Source organism: Mustelus asterias, chromosome 1 (genome assembly GCF_964213995.1).
Source record: "Mustelus asterias chromosome 1, sMusAst1.hap1.1, whole genome shotgun sequence".
Classification (NCBI taxonomy): domain Eukaryota; kingdom Metazoa; phylum Chordata; class Chondrichthyes; order Carcharhiniformes; family Triakidae; genus Mustelus; species Mustelus asterias.
The window spans coordinates 50,688,271-50,708,939 of NC_135801.1; positions in this window are offsets into that span (position 1 = coordinate 50,688,271).

Genomic DNA, 20,669 nt, shown 5'->3' on the forward strand with positions numbered 1-20,669 from the left:
CGTTGTCAGGAGCTCAGACATCCCGGAGGAGGAGCCCAGGCTGGGGGGGGGGGGGGGGGGGGGGGTGTGGCGGCTCATGGGTGATCTGGGTTACCCGCTTTGGACATGGCCAATGACACCTGTGCGAAGGCCTGTGTCTGAGGCAGAGACCTGCTGTAATGAGGCCCATGTAGCCACCCGCGCGACAGTAGAGAGGTGCATTGGGCTCGTCAAAATGTGATTCTGGTGCCTGGACTGATCTGGCAGGCCCTCCAATACAACCCAGTGATCTCTTCCCGCATAGTGGTCGTGTGCTGTGCCTTGCACAATCTGGCTCTACAGAGAGGTGACATATTGGAGGAGAAGGGGGAAGACCTGGAGGTTGACCAGCCAGCCGTCGCTGGGGCAGATACCAAGCAGGAGGAGGAAGAAGAAGAGAAAGAGCATGCTGAGGAACACTAACCAGGCTCAAATGAGGTATGTGAGGGCGGCAAGGGAGGCCCTGATCACCAGGCGGATCAGTCACGATGGGTACGTGTCTGTGGGTTCCATCCCATCCCTTCCAAAATTCCTTCTACCTCCTGCAACATTGTCACACCAGAGTTGAGTGCCTGGGTACGCTGTGTTAGCGAGTTTCTTTGGCAGACAGGAGGGTGATGACGACTCGCTAAGTGCCATTATGATGATGCCCTGGTGCAAACTAGTCTGACTTCTATCTGAGCTCCGCCTGCATGCTGGCACCTGGGCCCACATCTGTGTAGTGGGTAAGGGATCTGAAACCCCCACACAGGGCCCTGGGGCAGGTGGGGTGGAGGATGGGAGGGAATCGCTCATGGGATCTGGGGAACTAATGGCTTCCTTTTCTCAGTGACACAGCATTGAGGGGCCTCCCCGACTGACATCAACATGAAGCATCCCTCCGGCGATCATCAATGGAAGAGGATTCTTATTTGAGACAAATCTGAGGCAAATGCGTCACAGGTGGATGGTCAAAAACATTTAATTGCATTAAAGGTGTTTAAATCAGACATTTTAACATAAAAACTTGTGAACAGAAAACGTTAAGGTGCTGAAATATCGTTCTAATTAGTGCAGCCCTTCACCCGTGCCATCCCAGTGCAACTGCAACTTCCTAACCTTACGTGGCCTATCACGACGTCTCTGACTCCCCAGAATGTACATCGGAGACGGTAGGGGGGCGCCAGCTGCCTACCCCGGCCCTGTGGTGAACCATTGTTGGTTACCACCAGGAGTGCTGAGCCATGGTTTGGCCAGCACTATGAGTCTGTAGATATGTTACTGTTGGGGTTAGGGTTGGGCTGTTCTACCTGTTAATATAGTCCTATGGTACACCCCAGTTGGCTCCGCCTTCCGGGAGAGGTATAAAGGTCACTGCTCTGCCTGGTGACCCTTTAGTCTGGGATTGTATATTGTATATAGTAGCTCCGTTATTGTTGGCAATAAAAGCCTTTATTTCCCGGGTACATCCTGCCTCCCGTGTGATTTATCGCACATCAGCCCCGTTGCCTGTGATGCGTGTGGCGAGCGTCCTCTGGAGGCCCTGGATCTTAACGTCCCTGGCCTGCTTCCAGGTGTCTGGGATGTTTCAATGACACTCTCTCCATCCCGCTGCCCTTGAGATGCCCTGGTGTCAGGAAGGGGGGAGTTAGAAGGTACAGCCACAGCCTCCTGGCTGGAAGGCCCCGGCATGAGCCCTTCCTCCCCCCTAGGCCCCTGGGTCACTCCATGGGACAGCGGTGCTGCTGCAGTGAGCTCCAGAAGTTCTGGCGTCACTTGGCCCTTCCAGTCCTGGAGGACCACCTGCGTCCTATCCATGGTGGTCAAGCCCTCTGCGATGACCACTTGAGTCAGGGGCCACCTCTCAATGGCCGCAGCAACTGCCCTCTGAGACTGGGCCATGCTCTGCAACACCTCAGCCATGGCCCTTTGAGACTTGGCCATGTTCTCAAGGGCTGTTTCCATAGCCTGCTGTGTCTCAGTGCTGTCCCGCTGGGTCTCCTGTAAGCTCTCGAGCCTCTCAGCCATAGGCTGCAGAACCTCGAGAATCCTGTTCAGTCCCTCTGCTGTGGGCTGCTGTGACTCAGCCGTGGCCCTCTGGGACTCTGCTGTGGCCTGCCGTGACTCGGCCATCGCATGGAGCCTGCCACTTATGCTGAGGATTCCCTGCCCCAGGTTTTCCACTGCAGATGCCACTCTTGCAGTGTTGGCCTGGGAAGCACATGAGACAAGCAATAGCTGGTCCGCCTGAAAAGCTTTGGGACTCCTCCCAATAGCCTCGCAGTTGGTCCAGTGTGGCCGTCAGCCCTCCTGCATTCTCTGGCTCTGTTGCTGCATCTCCAGCAGCTGAGGGAGAAATGATCTCAGAGGTCCTGCATGTAGCCTGGGGCCAGTTGAGTCCTCGCCTCTGGCAGGCCCCTGCGTGTCAGAGGCCTCGGACGTTCCCGCCTCCACCCGATGTACATTATCAGATGTGTCGTGCTCACCAGAGAGTGACCCAGAAGCCTCACCACTAACTGGACCCACCAACCTGTCAGTATCTGGAATGGTGAGTTGTGAGGCAGCAACTGACGCCAAAACGGTGCCACCCTCGGTGGTCCCTTCACCCATATCCTCCGAGGACTCATGCGAGCTGTCTGAACCAGGATGGGCAGGAGCTGCAGTACGGGCCTGGAGTCCAGGAGTCCCCAGGGTGTCCGGATGTGTCCCTGCAACACAGGACACAAGGTTAAGTGCAAGGGAGGGAGAGGAATCCGGGATGCCACGCACATGATTCACATTTCTCCATTGAACACAGATCAAAGCACCAAGAAAACTACATCACAGGAACAGGCCCTTTAGCTCTCCAAGCCTGCAGCAACCAGGCTGCCCATCTGATTTGTAACCCTCTACCTTCCCAGGGACCACATACCTTTATTCCCATTCCATTCACATAGCTATAAAGACGCCCCTTAAAGGCCACTATAGCATCTGTCTCTGCGAACTCCCCCTGGCAGTGAGTTCCAGGCACCCACTACCCTCAAACAAACATGCCTCATACATTTCCTTTAAACCTTGCCCCTCGCACCCAAAACTCGTGGCCCCGAGAAGTTGCCTCAAAGTGAGTGGAGGAATGACAGATGCTCAGTCCGACCATGCTGTCATGGACAACTCGCATCTCCCCTTCTCTTGAGAGTTCCAGCGCCTGCTCCTCAAAGGGGTGAGGACCCGGAGGTCTGGCTTACCATGCCCTGTCTTCGCCCTCTCACGGGTGTTATGGTCAGTCTTCTCCTGTGGAGACAGAAGGAGCAATGAAAGAAATGATAAGAACAAAGAACAAAGAAAATTACAGCACAGGAACACGCCCTTTGGCCCTCCAAGCCTGCACCGACCATGCTGCCTGACTTAACTAAAACCCCCTACGCTTCCGGGAACCATATCCCTCTATTCCCATCTCATTCATGTACTTGTCAAGACGCCCCTTAAAAGTCACTACCGTATCCGCTTCCACTACCTCCCCCGGCAACGGGTTCCAGGCACCCACCACCCTCTGTGTAAAAAATCTGCCTCGTACATCTCTTTTAAACCTTGCCCCTCACACCTTAAACCTGTGCCCCCTAGTAATTGACTGTTCCACCCTGGGAAAAAGCTTCTGACTATCCATTCTGTCCATGCCTCTCATAATCTTGTAGACTTCTATCAGGTCTCCCCTCAACCTCCGTCGCTCCAGCGAGAACAAACCAAGTTTCTCCAACCTCTCATAGCTAATGCCCTCGATACCAGGCAACATCCTGGTAAATCTTTTCTGTACCCTCTCCACATCCTTCTGGTAACATGACTTGCCAATTTTTAAACTCAATACCCCGGCCGATGAAGGCAAGCATGCCGTATGCCTTCTTGACTACCTTCTCCACCTGCATTGCCACTTTCAATCCCCTGGTCCGGATGGGATTTATCCAAGGATTCTCTGGGAGGCAAGAGAAGTGATTGCAGAGCCTCTGGCTCTGATCTTCAGGTCGTCGTTGGCCTCTGGTATAGTACCAGAAGATTGGAGGTTAGCGAATGTTGTCCCATTGTTTAAGAAGGGGAACAGAGACTTCCCCGGGAATTATAGACCGGTGAGTCTCACTTCTGTTGTCGGCAAGATGTTGGAAAAAATTATAAGGGATAGGATTTATAGTTATTTGGAGAGTAATGAATTGATAGGTGATAGTCAGCATGGTTTTGTGGCAGGTAGGTCGTGCCTTACTAACCTTATTGAGTTTTTTGAGAAAGTGACCAAGGAGGTGGATGGGGGCAAGGCAGTGGACGTGGTATATATGGATTTTAGTAAGGCGTTTGATAAGGTTCACCATGGTAGGCTTCTGCAGAAAATGCAGATGTATGGGATTGGGGGTGATCTAGGAAATTGGATCAGGAATTGGCTAGCGGATAGGAAACAGAGGGTGGTGGTTGATAGTAAATATTCATCATGGAGTGCGGTTACAAGTGGTGTACCTCAGGGATCTGTTTTGGGGCCACTGCTGTTTGTAATATTTATTAATGATCTGGATGAGGGTATAGTTGGGTGGATTAGCAAATTTGCTGATGACACCAAAGTCGGTGGTGTGGTAGACAGTGAGGAAGGGTGTCGTAGTTTGCAGGAAGACTTAGACAGGTTGCAAAGTTGGGCCGAGAGGTGGCGGATGGAGTTTAATGCGGAGAAGTGTGAGGTAATTCACTTTGGTAGGAATAACAGATGTGTTGAGTATAGGGCTAACGGGAGGACTTTGAATAGTGTGGAGGAGCAGAGGGATCTAGGTGTATGTGTGCATAGATCCCTGAAAGTTGGGAATCAAGTAGATAAGGTTGTTAAGAAGGCATATGGTGTCTTGGCGTTTATTGGTAGGGGGATTGAATTTAGGAGTCGTAGCGTTATGTTGCAACTGTACACAACTCTGGTGCGGCCGCACTTGGAGTACTGTGTGCAGTTCTGGTCCCCACATTACAGGAAGGATGTGGAGGCTTTGGAGAGGGTGCAGAGGAGGTTTACCAGGATGTTGCCTGGTATGGAGGGGAGATCCTATGAGGAGAGGCTGAGGGATTTGGGATTGTTTTCGCTGGAAAGGCGGCGGCTAAGAGGGGATCTTATTGAAACATATAAGATGATTAGAGGTTTAGATAGGGTGGATAGTGATAGCCTTTTTCCTCTGATGGAGAAATCCAGCACGAGGGGGCATGGCTTTAAATTGAGGGGGGGTAGTTATAGAACCGATGTCAGGGGTAGGTTCTTTACCCAGAGGGTGGTGAGGGATTGGAATGCCCTGCCAGCATCAGTAGTAAATGCGCCTAGTTTGGGGGCGTTTAAGAGATCCGTAGATAGGTTCATGGACGAAAAGAAATTGGTTTAGGTTGGAGGGTCACAGTTTTTTTTTTTAACTGGTCGGTGCAACATCGTGGGCCGAAGGGCCTGTTCTGCGCTGTAATGTTCTATGTTCTATGTTCTATGTTCTATGTGTACCTGTACACCCAGATCCCTTTGCCTATCAATACTCCTAAGGGATCTGCTATTTACTGTGACTAGTGTGACTCCTGCAGAGTATCAGGTGGTGGCCCTTAGAGGGCAAGTGCAGTGGGGTTCTTGAGGGGACTAAGAAGGAGCTGCTTGGGGGTCAGGGGCTGAAAACATGCAGGGTGCTGGGGATGGGAGGACCTGGGGGAGATTTGGGGGAAGATGCAAGATGGGGTTCAGCACTCACCCTTGCTGCACGGATAAGGTAATTGACTTTTTTATGACACTGCTTCCCGGTTCGGGAGGCCAGTGCCATGGCACTGACTGAGGCGGTAACTGCCTCCCAGGCTGCATTTCCTTCAGAGCCCCTGGGTCTGTGTCCTCCTGGGAGGAAGAGGGTGTCTTGCCTCACCTCTGCTGCATCCAGCAGCCTCCCGAGGTCGCCCTCAGAAAATCGGGGGACTGGTTGTGTGTGCATTTTGTGCAGGAATGCCTGCCTGTCCATCCATTCTTGTGTTTTTAATGGAGCTGCCCCTCGTTAGGGCAGATCAGCTGCAGGCAGTTTGACAGAGCATTCCAGCAAACGACATGCAGTTTGCTTGTTAGCATTGAGGGGAAGGCAAGTGAGCACTTGCAGGTGTGCTGATGGGGAGGGGAGGGGAGGGGAGGGGGGGGGAGGTGGGGGGCGGGGGGTGGTGGAGCAGTGCCTCAATGATTGGGGACAGGGGAGAGAGGGAGGTGTCACACAACCATCGGAGTCCGGAGGAGATGGGGGCCTTGTGCGGGAGGGTCCGGGGTGGGGGGTGAGGGAGAATCACTCTGCCTGATATCTGTAGGGTGGTGGGGGCAGGGTGGATCTCTCTGCCTGAGATCATTGGGGGGATCCGCTGCCACGCTGCCTGATTTCGGTGGGGGGGAAGGGGAGGGGCCCGTGATCAGTCTGGGTGGCGGGGAGGTGGGGGGATAAGGGGATCATCAATGTTGTGGGAGTGGGGCAATGTCTGTGGGGGCCAGCGGGAGGCATTATCTGGCCCGGGAGCGATGCGGCAGGGGAGCGTTACTGTATCATTTTTTTTTGCACATGTGCATTTGGAGGCGTTGATCAGAGCTGCAGGATTTCAGGCGTGTTAAGCCCCGCCCACAGGCTTGTGCAGCGCGATTCAGAATCGTTGATTTTTTTCAGGCACGCTGCATATGGAGGCACCTGAGAATGGGTCTAAAAGTCAGACCTGAAACATTCCCAGTTTCAAGTCTGCCCAACACTTAGAATCAAAATGGTAAAATAGGGCCCAATGTGTTGGAAGTACAACATCACCGTGTAAAAAAGATGTGGATCATTTAAGGAAGAAATGGGCCTGATGCAGAGAGCCAACAGCTGTGTCCTGCTGTGGACTCAAATGTGCCAGTTAGTATACTAGGCAGCCTCCAGCTTCTGTAATTGAGGAGGAAGAAGCCATTGGGGTGGATCTCAACCCTGAGCTGATGAATTTGTCTTTCTCTTTGGCCAGACTGGATTCATTGCTAGCTGAAGGATCCTGTGTTGAGCTGAGGTGTTCCACAAGCATCTAGACGTCTTCAGTTCAAATGTCTTTCTGATTTCCCTCGGTCTACCGATGTGATATTGAGTCTTTGTTCCCACTCACAGATGAACTCAAGATGTGGGGTGCGGGGAGGCGGTTTAGTGCGGTAACATGGCCCCTTTAAGGGATCATCCTTTGAGGGCACGATGGAGAGGCTGCATGGGAAGCCGGGCCAATCAGGAGCATGGGTGTCCTGGGAGAAGGAGGACCTTCAGTTGGATCTAGAGAGGAGAAGGGAGTGGACCTGTGCAAGAGTTTTTGTCAGACCCTTGTATATATTTCAATATTAGTTAATAAACCCTTCATTGTTGGAGCCACATCGAGTCGTCGCCAGTTATTACACATATAACGTTACTACATTTAGAAAACAAGATATCCTTACATTTACCATGAATAATGTCATAGAATGTTTGCTAATTATGGCTCCTTTTCTTTCAACCTAAATTTTATGTGCCAATGATGGATGGCCAAGTAACAACTAAATAGAACAAAATTATAATATGCAGAATAAGGTCTTGTAATTCACTAACAAACTGCTATTAGATATCATTCCAGGTGATATCATTATTTTTTCTTGAAGTTTCAAAATATTTGTTCATCAATGGAGTACAAGCTCATATATTTAAGATTCAAGCACAATAAAATTGTTAGCCTGGCTTGTTAAAGGTAGTAAACTCTGTTTTAGAATTTGATATCTATTGCTTTCACAAATCAAAGTTGTGGAAAATCTATTATGTTAGTTTGAGAGGCAATATTACCTTCTAATTTACTTTTAACATAGCAGCTCCTCATGCACAATAATTTCATGACTGCCACCGAACAATAATTTTGAGTTTTGTCACTCGTGGCAAAATTATTACTGGCATGCAATAGCTGTTTGGTGTATAAGGCTGCATGTGTTGGGGTTATTTAAGAACATAAGAACATAAGAAATAGGAGCAGGAGTAGGCCATCTAGCCCCTCGAGCCTGCCCCACCATTCAATAAGATCATGGCCGATCTCGAACATAGAACATAAAACAGTACAGCACAGAACAGGCCCTTCGGCCCACAATGTTGTGCCGAGTGTGCAATTCTGATCTGATAGTGGTTTAGTTCCACTTACCCGCCCGCTCCCCATAACCCTTAATTCCCTTATTGATCAGAAATCTATCTACCTGTGACTTAAACATATTTAACGAGGTAGCCTCCACTGCTTCAATGGGCAGAGAATTCCAGAGATTCACTACCCTCTGAGAGAAGAAGTTCCTCCTCAACTCTGTCCTAAACTGACTCCCCCTTATTTTGAGGCTGTGTCCTCTAGTTCTTGTTTCCTTTCGAAGTGGAAAGGATCTCTCTGCCTCTACCCTGTCTAGCCCCTTCATTATCTTATATGTCTCTATAAGATCTCCCCTCAGCCTTCTAAACTCCAATGAGTACAGGCCCAGTCTACTCAATCTCTCCTCATAAGCTAAATCCCTCATCTCCGGTATCAACCTGGTGAACCTTCTCTGTACTCCCTCCAAGGCCAATATATCCTTCCGCATATAAGGGGACCAAAATTGCACACAGTACTCTAGTTGCGGCCTCACCAGTACCTCATACAATTGCAGCAAGACATCTCTGCTTTTATACTCCATCCCCTTCGCGATAAAGGCCAACATTCCATTCGCCTTCTTGATTACCTGCTGCACCTGCAAACTGAGTTTTTGCGATTCATGCACAAGGACCCCCAGGTCCCTCTGCACAGTAGCATGTTATAATTTTTCACCATTTAAATAATAGTCCATTTTACTATTATTCCTTCCAAAGTGGATAACCTCACACTTGTCAACGTTATACTCCATCTGCCAGATCCTCGCCCACTCACTTAGCCGATCCAAATCTCTCTGCAGACTTTCCACATCCTCCACGCAATTCGCTTTCGCACTCATCTTTGTATCATCCGCAAACTTTGTTACCCTACACTCGGTCCCCTCCTCCAGATCGTCTATGTATATGGTAAACAGTTGAGGCCCCAGCAGTTGAGGTCCCTGCGGCACGCCACTAGTCACCAACTGCCAACCAGAGAAGCACTCATTTATTCCAACTCCCTGCTTCCTGTTAGATAGCCAATCCTCAATCCACGCTAACACTTTACCCCCAACTCCGTGTACCCTAATCTTCTGCAGCAACCTTTTGTGAGGCACCTTATCGAACGCCTTCTGCAAATCCAAAAACACCAAATCCACCGGTTCCCCTCTGTCAACTGCACTCATTACATCTTCATAAAAATCCAGTAAATTCGTCAAACACAACTTTTCCTTCATGAATCCATGCTGCGTCTGCTTGATCGAACCATTTTTTACCAGGTGTCCTGCTATTTCTTCCTTGATGATGGATTCCAGCAATTTCCCAACTACGGACGTTAAGCTAACCGGCCTGTAGTTACCCGCCTTTTGTCTACCTCCTTTTTTAAACAGTGGTGTCACATTAGCTGTTTTCCAATCAGCCGGCACTTCCCCAGAGTCCAGCGAATTTTGATAAATTACAACCAACGCATCTGCTATTACTTCTGCCATTTCTTTCAGTACCCTGGGATGCATTCCATCCGGGCCCGGGGACTTGTCTACCTTTAGTCCCATTAGCCTACCAAGCACTACCTCTTTAGTAATAGTTATCGTTTTAAGGACCTCATCCCACGACCGTCAATTTTCGGTAAGCTATTTGTTTCCTCTACAATGAAGACCGACACAAAAAACTTGTTTAAGGCCTCGGCCATTTCCTTGTTTCCCATTATTAAATCCCCTTCTCATCTTCTAAGGGTCCAACATTTACTTTAGCTACTCTTTTCCTTTTTATATATTTGTAAAAACTTTTACTATCAGTTTTTATATTTTGTGCTAGTTTAGTTTCATAATCTATCTTTCCTTTCTTTATCGCTTTCTTAGTAGTTCTTTGTTGTTTTTTAAAGCTTTCCCAATCTTCTAATTCCCCACTAGTTTTGGCCACTCTGTATGCATCGGTTTTTAATTTAATACTCTCCTCTATTTCCTTAGTTATCCACGGCTGGTTATCCATTTTCTTACATTCCTTCTATATCACAGGAATATATTTTTGCTGAGTACTGAGAAAGATTTCCTTAAAAATCCGCCAATGTTGCTCAGCTGTCCTACCAACTAGTCTGCGCTCCCAGTCTACATTAGCCAATTCTGCCCTCATCCTATTGTACTCCCCACTGTTCAAGCAGAGGACACTGGTTTGGAACCCTACTTTCTCACCCTCCATTTGTATTAGAAATTCAGCCATATTGTGATCACTCATTCCAAGAGCTTGTTAGGTTTAGCTTGTTAGGTTTAGTTCATTTAGCTTGTTAAAATCCATATAATTACTACTTAAATTTATTTTAATAAATTAAAGAGAATGTAGATATTTCAATTGTTCCAAATGCTAATTTATAATAATACTGCAGCAGCAACTCCAGTTTTTAACACCAACATGAGTAAGGAGGTGCATTGACTGTATTGAGGAAAGAACGGGTATCGGATTAAGTCAATGATTTGAGTGAAATTGGATAAAGAAGAAAACAGAAGGTACCTTATGAAGTTACGTGGTTCAGAAAGTGAATAATCAGGTCTCATTAAAACTCCATACATCGGATGCATTGTCCCAGGTGGAGTTTTCTATGGATTTATTTTTATTTTTTTGTGGGATTTGAGCACTTCCAGCATGACCAGAATTTGTTGCCCATCTGTAGAAGGAGGTACAGAAAACCCTGGGATTTTAAAGACTATTAAAACAAAGTTGACTAGTCTAGAATAGGGATCACAATGTGCCTTATATAATCATAAGGAATCACAAGTACCTCACGTATATATACATATATCATACGAAGGTATTGTCTGCATAGACACATATATAATCATTGGTAGAGAATTTTGAGTAAGTATTGTAGATTTAAAATGTATTTTCAAATGTATTGTATGCTTTGACCAAGATGTAGCCTGCCCAAAGCATAATGGGAAATGAGCAGAACTAGACTGGCCACATTCTTTGGAAACAATAAGGTATAGAATATATTCTCTATTATCAGTAAAGGACCATGCAGCTGCAAGCTACCAAGGTTTTAGAATGAATGGAGGTATTTGGCTTATAGTTGCAGTAAATAGAAGTATTCGGCTTCTATTGATAAGGGGTAGCTGGCAGATAGAGGGAAATGACTCCCTCTCCATTATGTGGAGATGCCGGCGTTGGACTGGGGTAAACACAGTAAGAAGTTTAACAACACCAGGTTAAAGTCCAACAGGTTTATTTGGTAGCAAAAGCCACACAAGCTTTCGAGGCTCTAAGCCCCTTCTTCAGGTGAGTGGGAATTCTGTTCACAAACAGAACTTATAAAGACACAGACTCAATTTACATGAATAATGGTTGGAATGCGAATACTTACAACTAATCCAGTCTTTAAGAAACAAAACAATGGGAGTGGAGAGAGCATCAAGACAGGCTAAAAAGATGTGTATTGTCTCCAGACGAGACAGCCAGTGAAACTCTGCAGGTCCACGCAACTGTGGGGGTTACAGATAGTGTGACATGAACCCAATATCCCGGTTGAGGCCGTCCTTGTGTGTGCGGACCTTGGCTATCAGTTTCTGCTCAGCGACTCTGCGCTGTCGTGTGTCGCGAAGGCCGCCTTGGAGAACGCTTACCCGAATATCAGAGGCCGAATGCCCGTGACCGCTGAAGTGTTCCCCAACAGGAAGAGAACAGTCTTGCCTGGTGATTGTCGAGCGGTGTTCATTCATCCGTTGTCGCAGCGTCTGCATAGTTTCCCCAATGTACCATGCCTCGGGACATCCTTTCTTGCAGCGTATCAGGTAGACAACGTTGGCCGAGTTGCAAGAGTATGTACCGTGTACCTGGTGGATGGTGTTCTCACGTGAGATGATGGCATCTGTGTCGATGATCCATTGCCATGGTTTGCGGGTGGTGAGGGCGACCCTTGAACCTACCAGATTTGTGTAGATGACAGGTGAACCTTCGAAAATGTATATCTGTTCTACACACGTACTATAACGTCAGAGAGAAGTTGGAATCTTCCAGCTGTCTCTTTCCAATGCATGTTGGGCAAATAAAGAACGTCTTTAACTGCATATTATCTTTCGTGAGTCTTTGTATTAGTTGAGTTCGGCTTAATACATGGAACCAGAGGGAAGCTCCCAGAAACCCCCCATTAATTGCCCTAAAAAGATGGTGGTGCTAATCCTTAATTGCCCTCAAGAAAGTGGTGGTGAGCAAATGTCTTGAATCACTGATGTCCATCTAGTGTAGGTACACCTAGAATGCTGTCAGGACGAGAGTTTCAGGGTTTTTGAGTCAGTGGCATTGAAGGTGATACAGCTGCAACTCAGGATAGTATGTGGCTAGGAAGAGAACTTACATGTGGTGGTATTTCCATATGAATACTATCCTTATGAGTGGTAGACGTTGTGAGTTTGAAAGGTGCTGTCAGAGGAGCCTCAGTGAATTGCTGCAGTGCATCTTGTATATATATAAACTGTTAACATTGTTGGTGGTGGAAGGAGTGAATGTTTAAAGTGGTAGATGGAAATTGATCAAGCATGCTGCTTTGTCTGGATTAGGCCAAACTTCTTGAGTTGTTGGAGCTGCACTCAGCTCGGCAAATGGAGAGTATTCCATCACATTCCTGACTTGTGCCTTGTGGGTGGGCTGAGGGAATCAGGAAGCGAGTTTGTCGCCACAGAATTCCCAACCTGCTACATAGCTACTGTACTTACATAACCAGTCCATTTCAGTTTCTGGTCAATGGTAACCCCCCAGGAGTTCATGTGGGGGATTCAGCAATAGTGATTCAATTGCTGTTCAAGGGGAGATGATTAGATTCTCTCTAGTTGGAGATGATCATTGGCTGACATGTTAATTGCCACTTATCAACTCAAATCTGAATATTGTCCAGGTCATGCTTCATATGGGCATGGACTGCTTCAGTATCTGAGGAGTCACAAATGGTACTGAACAGCGCCTGCAATCATCAGTGAACACCACCACTTTTGGCTTTATAGTGGAGGGAAGGTAATTGATGAAACAGCTGAAGATAATTTGACCTGGGACACTACCTTGAGGAACTCCTTCAACGATGTTCAGGGAATAAGATGATTGGTCTTCAACATTCATAACCATCTTCCTTTGTGCTAGGTATGACTCCAACCAGTGAACAGTTTTGCCCTGATCCCTGTTGACACTAGTTATCTTTTGGCTCCTTGATGACACTTTCAGTCAAATGCTGCCTCAATGTAAAGGGCAGTCACTTTCATCTCATCACTTGAGTTCAGTTATTTTGTCCATGTTTGGACCAAGGTTGTAATGAGGTCAGAAGCCAAGTGGCCCTGGTGGAACTTAAAGTGAGTATTGGTGAGGAAGTTATTGTTGTGTATATGCCACTTGATTGCACTGTTAACGACAATTTCCATAACTTTGCTGATGATCGAGAGTATAGTATTGGGCAGGTCAGCGCCTTCAGCTATTTCTTGATAACACACGGAGTGAATTCAATTGGCTGAAAACTGGTATCTGTGATGTTGGGGACCTCAGGAAGAGACCAAGATGGATCATTCATTGTAGAAGTCTAAGCCTAACTTGAGATGCAACCAAATATCGTTATCGCACTGCAAGTTGCAGGAGATGCATTATAACCCTAGATTTCTGAGTAACTTACCCCATATGTGAGATCTATGAAGCTTTGCCTTAAGATTGTCAGACAAATTGAAGCATACATAGAATACAATTTAGACTAACACATCCCATGTACCATGGACTTGAAAACAACAGGAGCTCTTTCCTGAGAGTTCCCACACTTTGCCTATAATGTGCATTGCTACATTTTCTATTGCAGATGCCACTGCTGTTACCACATATACCGTGGCAAGCTAATATAGTGCAGGCAACCATCCATTCACGATTTATTCTATACTTCTCAAAGCTGCAGCATATGTTACAAAGGGACAAATAGCTCATGGAGGTGATCAGACAACAGTATCATTAGGGAGGGAAATGTCACAAGTATTCAGTTTCAAACAATATAAAATTTAGTGGACAACAAACTGATCTTAACAATCTTTTGTGCTCTGAATTTTTGAATGAATACTTGCATAAAATAAAGGCACTATATTTTTCTTCAACATATTAAAATGTGACAACACAATTTTTCATACAGCAGAAGTATTCTAAATTTGACCAAATAGGTTTCTTTTTATCAGAGACCTCATGCTGGAAATATTAATCAGTGGTGATAAGATGATAGCTTGTTTTGGACTATATGTGGTTGAAAATCATGTCAAGATACAATATTTGAAGTCTTATTTGTACAGAAACTCCTGAAAGTCTTACCTACTAATAAAAAAAGCTTGAACTTCTCACATTTACTATTATGTCACAAATGAATCAGACAACATTCATGCAAACCATATGCTATATGCATTTGGCATTTTGAGCTGTATTTTACTGTTGTCTGTGCTGGGATCCAACAGAACAACAATTACCAAGAATAAAATTTAACTACTCAAACCATTTTTGAGGAATGCAAATAGCATTTACTGATAGCAAAACATTGCTCATTCCAAGGACTCGGAACTAGGTCAAAATTTCAGTATATGAAACAAGTAAGAGCCCAGATTTTCTACTCTTTGACGGGGCATAATTCGGCTGCATTAGAAGCCAGGCTACAATCATTTGGGGCAAGACCAGCATCAATTAGATTTTTGTCCTTAGGTTTTGCATAGCAAATTCCTGCTGCAAGGTGGAAATATCACATGTAAAAGTCAAGTTTCTAAGTCTAAACTTTTAGCCAAAAAGAAAGAGGTTGACTTTTACATGAATGATAGTTTTGAGGAGATGAAATGCACCCTTTCCCATTGACTCACTATTATAGAGTTGCCAGGTTGGAGACTGGTTCCACCAACCCTGTCTCCAAAAGTTTTGCAAATGGAGCCTAAAAGGTTTTTTTATAATCGTTTTTTATTTATAAATAAATAATAACCCCCTTGGAGACAAACATTATTTTTTGTATATTAAATTCATCAAATTTATTAAAATACTAAAGTCAGAAGAATTTATATAAATTTCATTCTGATTTTTTCACTGCATAGAAAAGAATACTGGCTAGCAGCACGGAAATCCATACAACCAAATAACACGTCCCAATCTGCTTCTTGAATAGCATCATCATATGAATCATCAATATTATCTTCATCGGCAATCATGTTGTCATCAGCCATATCATTCCACATATAATTATCTTCTGTGACATCGAATGTATTGGAGAGTCCACATTTCTTGAACAATATGATGACAATCTCCATTTTAATTTCATCCCAGGCTTCTATAGCCCGTTCATACAGAGCTGCTCATGTCAGAGCCCAAATGCTGTCTCCCTTGATGAATACTTTCTCTCCACTGATCATCCAGACATTCCATTTTTTTCTCATGGTAGCCTTGAAGGGCTAATTTAGGGAGCTATCCAATGGTTGAACAAGGCTGGTTAGAACACTGGGTATCACATGATGTGAGTACGGGAACTGCTGTGTTTCATGAGCTCCGGCGCTCCTCTGCCGCCTGAGGAAGGGAGTGAACCAGAGCTTTGGCACACACGTTGTAAGAAACGGGCACCTGTTAGAGACACCCCTCCCACGTCAGACGCCGAGGTTGGAGGATCCGGACCCAATGCTGAAACATCACAAGAAACCCATGAGGCGTGTAAACCACCAGGGTTCTAGAACCTAGGGGGGAGGGGTGTAATGACTTCAACGAGTACCATGAGGTTGGCCTCTTGGAGTATGAGCTTCCTGATTGAGGCCCGCAGTCGACGCCTTCCGCGCCCGCTGGGCACCGCAGGGGCTGGGGTGTATTATCGACCCTGATAATCACCTTTTGGTTTGATGTTTTAAGTTTCCTTTCGACTTTGTTTTTGGTTCGGGCTGTTTCCCCTTCCTTTTGGGGAGCTGCCCCTTTTAATTTGTCCCTAAGTTAATTTGAGTTAGTTTATTAAGTTGGTACCTTAAAAGAGATTCCTGATTGAGGCCATAATTGCCTGTCCAATCAGGGAGCCTCACCTGTATATAGGTATGGGAGTGTTAAGTCTTCTGGAACTCAGGATTCTGACTTTGTACCTGAAACGCTCTTAGCAGAATTGAGTTTGTAAATATCGGGAATCTGATGAAGGGGCACCAGCCTCTGAGGAGTTATTTCACCAGGGGAGTCACATGATGTGAGCACGGGAACGGCTGTGTTTCCGTGAGCTCCGGCGCTATTCATCTTTTAATTCTTTCATTTATCCTGATGCACAGCCCATAATTCCCTAATCCTGGAGTGAAAACTCCATCATATGCCCCTGGAAGATTTCTAGTTAGGTTTTGGGACAAAATTCTGGGTAGAGCCATGAATATCCTCAATTGAAAAAAGCAGTTTGGGGGAAGCCAGGATGGAGTCAAGCCCTCAATATGGGCATTTGGTCAGTGAGCGGGATTTTGACCCAGTGACATTGAAGGTGTTGTAGATGATGATTGTCAATATGATTAAAGTTATAGACAAAAAACTCAGCTTTTTGGCACAGAATTTCTGTGCTTATTTTGCTGAACTGCAGAGTACTAATCAGAAGCTTGATGAAGTGGAAGAAAAAATCCTTATTGTCGAGAATGCAACTTCCTTAGTTGAGGCCCACTTTCAATGCTTGGAAAATCAGCTAAATGGTAGATCAGATATTCTGATCGATCTGGAGAACCGGGGCCAGAGGAGGAGTGACCGTGTGACTGGCACTCCAGGAGGAGCTGAAGGCGATCTCCTAGTTAACATTTTTGAGAACTGGCCACCACGTTTTCTTAATCTTGACATGAAAGCTGGGTGTGTTACTCTTGAAGGGCCTCACTGTATCCTGTTTTCGAGGCCTGACCCTCGGCAGGCATACATACATTGTCATAGCTTCCGTCGCAAATGTTTCAGTGAGGCTGGAAAGTGGTTGAAAGCTATCTGAATGCAGTTTGCCCTACTTTATACTGCGAGTATACTGAGGGTGATATCTGACATCCTTATGGCTGCTCGACAATCCTACTAAGGTTTTGGCCTTTCTAAACTCCATGAATGGCTATAATTTGGAGTCATTGGGCACAATCTTACGACCTTGTCCTGCCCATTGTTCATCGATGTGGAGAACTGGCTGGAGAGCTTCGCATTCTAATTAGTATTCTGTAACTTGATTTCTGTGTCTGTGCACTGTTTGAGAGCAGATATCCACTCCATCTGATGAAGGAGCAGTGCTCCGAAAGCAAAAAATGGTATTTGCTACCAAATAAACCTGTTGGACTTTAACCTGGTGTTGTGAGACTTCTTATTGTTCATCGAGGCAAGGTGGTACAATCAGGTGAGAGGCAAAACATCAGAAATGTGCCTCCCCCGATCATACCAGCCCTGTTTTGTCAGCGAAAGGGCGCAAAGCCAATTTAAATATTCATGGCATGATTTACATGCCATTACTGAGTCCCGGACGCTATCGTCCAGACTCACTTCGATTTACCTGCTTGCCAGTCCAGCTCCTCACTGGCAAGAATCACCAGTGGAGACCAGACATGATGGCCTCACCGGAGGATCAGAGATCATTGAAGCCTGGGTGGTCGGGGGCCGGGATGGGTAGTGCCCATGAGCAGTGCCAATTTGGCGGTGCATGCCTGGCACCGCCCAACAGGCACCATAACTGTGCCGGGGCAGTGCCAAGGGGGTGGGGCCTGAATGGGGGTGGATCCTCAATGGGTGTGGATTTATGATGGGGGGAACGGGAGGGGAGCTCCACAGGAGTGGTGATTAGGGAGGGAAGGGAACTCTGCAGGAGTGGTGATTGGGGAAGAGGGAACTCTGCAGATGTGGTGATCGCAGGGGGAAGGGGGAACTCCGCAGCAATAGTGATTGGGGAGGGAAGGGAACTCTGCAGGGATGGTGATTGGCGGAGGGGTGGCAATGTCTGTCGGGTGAGGGGTAGCGGAATGGCACATGGGGCAATCGGTTGGGGGGGCGGTCCCAATGTTCATGGGGTGGGTGGGAGGGGGAGGGCAGCAGGAGATCTCCCAGTTCACTGGGAGATCAGGTCGCCTGCACAATGGCAGCGTAAGAGCTTAGCAGCTGGCTTCCCCGGCAAGCTTAGGCCCCCCACCCCCCCTGGCAAGAATTGTGTCCTGACATTATTTTGCACTAAGTGCCATAAGATTGCAACTCTCAGCTCGCCAAGAAAACCGGCACAATTCTCTCCCACTTTCTCGTTTGTTCAGCACTTAAAAATCTTTTGTAAGATCGTGCCCATAATCTGCAGTTCATCACTAATCCTGGACTTTACCCCTTGTCATTACACTCCTTTTTTGAGTTTGTGATGTTATTTACCATGTTGACAGGGGTGATCTAGTATATGAGCACTGAGGTGAATTTCAGCTGTTATGCTTTGAAAAGCAGGAACATCCATTTGTTTATAATGGAATGCATTCCTCAGCATGTTCATTTGATTATTCCAAGTTTAGAACACAGATTTGATCCTACTATATCCTTGTTGTGCCAGGGATGCCAAGTGTCATGGGGAACTACCTGCATTGCTTCTGATCTTGTGCCAAAATTGAATCTTAGTGGTTTAACATCATTAAAGAGCTTGAGTGTGGGGAGTGCACTGGATAAGTTGTATGACAGTCGGGCTGGGCAATATTTCTCCTTTTTCGTTTCTAATAATCCTTGCATCATAATGATGGTGTATACTGTGTGATATCCTTTACTCTTGGCATGGCTAATATGAATTGAACCACTGCAGGGAAGTGGGTGGGTGTTTTGGTGTAGAGATTGGGGGTCCCGCCACTGTCAATGGCAATTCCCAATGAAGCCACCCCATGCCACCAGGAAATGCATGGCACGGGGACCAGAGAACCCCGCCGACATGAATGGCTGGAGAATTCTGGCCATTGTTTTGTGTCAGTGGCACTCCAATAGAGCTGGAAATGGGGAAGTAGGCTTTGGTGTGTGCCTAAGCATGTTGTGAAAATCTTTGGCTGATCAGCCTTTTCTATACCTGTGTTAATATCATATATTCTCCTTGGCTCAATACGCAATGGCTAGCTACTTTAAAATCCTGGAATCTAAGTTATGTGGCTCTGTCTCTAGGATCCTGCAAGCACCATTATGCCATGTACTCATGCTTTTATCTTGTTATCCTGTTATCCCCCAATCTCTGAAACATCCTTTCATTGTTTGTATCTTTGAAGGTGCCATTTGTAATGAACAAGGAATAATCTGAACTAACTGCATTGCTGCTCTCCTGTCTCTTTCTGTACGTATATGTGAAAAAGTGATAATGCTGTACTCTACCAATCCCTGATGGTTTGTTGCATTGTTTGCTAAAATGAAAAAAATCTTCAATAAAATATATTTTAAAAAGATGACAGTAGGAACCACAGTCCAAAATTGACAGCTGGGGTGGACAATCACAAACTGGTTTTATGTATTTATATATTTTCCACTCCTTCCCATCGTAACGCCCGTCATGAACGGGGTCGGAAAATCCTGGCCAGCATCTCAGTGAGATTGGTTGACTCACAATGTTTATTGATGTCTGCTATTTATTGTGCAGTGTGGTGTGTTCAACTACGGGTTGCCTGTTAATTCACATGTACCTTGTTTAACCCTGAGTGTTAGAGTAAATAGATATTGTAAATTGTTTTATCTTTCTGACCTTGTATGGTGACATTTATTTTTGTTTATTCAATACCCATGCAATATTGTGGTTTTATTCTCGGGCCTTGACTCTCAAACTGTCTCTACTTTAAACAAAATGTCATTGGTCCCTAACCAGATATTATAAAAACCTTAGGGGCTTGGTCTAGGATCATAGCAATATGGATAAAGGAGTTTGACTATGTTTAACTTTTAATTTTCAGAGCATCAATATGGTAAAGAGAAATAAGGAAGATGGCACATGTACCAAGTTCTCCTCAAGCCCTTATTGTTTACACCAGTTTTTATGTTCTGCTGTGTGCTAATGAGATTCTCAGCAGATTTCAATTTAAGTTATCATTTATGAGGCATTGAAATGGGCATACATTTCAGTGTATGACGAGAGATATTCAGTGGATAACGAGAGATATTGTGAGCTTATCAAAGAGAAAAAGGAGCATTTGTCAAAGCTAGGAGGCTAGGAACACACGAAGCAAGTGTGGAATACAAGGAAAGTAGAAAGAAACTTAAGCAAGGAGTAAGGAGGGCTAAAAGGGATCACGAAGAAACATTGGCCAGCAGGATTAAGGAAAATTCCAAGGCTTTTTATACATACATAAAGAGCAAGAGGGTAGCCAGGGAAAGGGTTGGCCCACTCAAGGACAAGGGAGGGAATCTATGCATGGAGCCAGAGGAAATGGGCGAGGTATTAAATGAGTACTTTGCGTCAGTATTCACCAAAGAGAAGGACTTGATGGATGATGAGTCTGGGGAAGGATGTGTAGATAGTTTGAGTCATGTTGAGATCAAAAAGGAGGAGGTATTGGGGTTTTTGAGAAACATTAAGGTAGACAAGTCCCCAGGGCTGATGGGATATACCTCAGAATACTGAGAGAGGCAAGGGAGGAAATTGCTGGG